The sequence below is a fragment of the Myotis brandtii genome, unplaced genomic scaffold (assembly GCF_000412655.1).
Source record: "Myotis brandtii unplaced genomic scaffold, ASM41265v1 scaffold84, whole genome shotgun sequence".
Taxonomy (NCBI): domain Eukaryota; kingdom Metazoa; phylum Chordata; class Mammalia; order Chiroptera; family Vespertilionidae; genus Myotis; species Myotis brandtii.
The window spans coordinates 352,661-354,218 of NW_005371410.1; positions in this window are offsets into that span (position 1 = coordinate 352,661).

Sequence of the window (1,558 nt, forward strand, 5' to 3'; positions counted from 1 at the left end):
ATATTCTTTTTCCTGATACTTTGATTGGTACCTTTAAAAAGTTCCATACTTAACATCTTTCTCCAATTATTTAGACACTAGAATTCTATATGCCTATTGCATTAGCTTCCTAAAGTCTTTAAAAACTTGACACGTTTACTGAGACCTTTCCCCATACCCAAGTCACCCCTAATACCACCCAGAAACTGCCAACTTCATATTTTAGTGCTTATCTTCCCACGGATTTTTAAAATCCTCTTTCTATAAATAAATATTGGTTCAAACAAAAAAAAAAAAAGTTCCATACTTATTTAGTACATCTTTATGTTAATATGCTTATTAGGATTTTTGTTGATTTTGTTAGTACTCTGGTTACTGAGTTGCTTAGGTTTTGAGTGTCTGCTTCCATCTCTTTTCCTTAAGCCATGTTATTTTTAATGTTAAGAACATGAAGTTTTTTCAGGAACATAAGTATCATGTTATAGCAAACATGTCCTCTCATTTAGATGCCAACTGCCTCTTGAATCAGCTTCTTTATTCCCATTACCACTGGCATTGTTGCAGTTCCATTTACTTCTCATCAGGACTGTTTCTATAACCTATTTAATGCTTTGTGTGTTTTTTTGCCTCCAGTTTCTTCCTTTTTCCTTCTGTCCTTAGTATTAGCACCAGAGTTTTTCTTCTGAAGAGGAAATTTAGTGTCACTACTTTATTTAAGTCAGTGCTACTAGAATTAATATTCTAGAATTAAAAAGTTAAGCTCCTTTCATGGCACTCATGTTCTGTTCCTTATTTCTGGCTATCCTTATGCTATATCCAAGTCATGTCACTTGGTTCTCAGATGCCTCATCCTTTTTCAAAAACCCACCTCCTCCAGGCAAGTAATAGCCATTTGTAAGTAAATTATATTATAGTGCATCATACATTTCATTGTGTTTAATCGCCTTTCCTCCTAAACTGTGGGCTCCTTTAGAGCAGGGGATGTGTTTTTATTCATCTTTGTAAAGCCAGTTCCTATTGTAGTGTCTCTCATGGAATTTAAATGTAAGTGATGGATGGGTGAGTAGGCCCTTGTCCTGCTGGCTTGGGAAGCCAACAGAGAGGTGCAATTGAGTTTAGTTATATTTATCATCAGCACTGTAGGCGAAAATGACAAAACTGAAGCTGTCCTACTTCAGGCACATCGTGAGGATGGGGATTCTTTGAAAAAGATAATAATGCTGGGAAAAGTAGAAGGCATCAGGAAAAGAGGAAGGCCAAGTAAGTGATGAATTAGTTCCGTAAAAGCAGCCATAGGCCTGAGTCTGTATTAGAGCCATTATAAGGTGCTAGGTTTATTCTGGTCACTGTGCTTGCCCAGTTTGAACTTAACATGTAGCAGCTATTTGAGCATTTTATTATTCATTGTAATTAGTACTTTACTCATCAAATAGAGTTGTGTAATGTCAAACAATTGTTTAAGTGCTGAAAGAATACTGTAATTATTTTGTTGGTTATGTTGCTTTCAGTGAATTTTTTGATACCATGAGATATAATATGATGTGATGAAACATGTATGGAATATAGAATTGGAAGACTT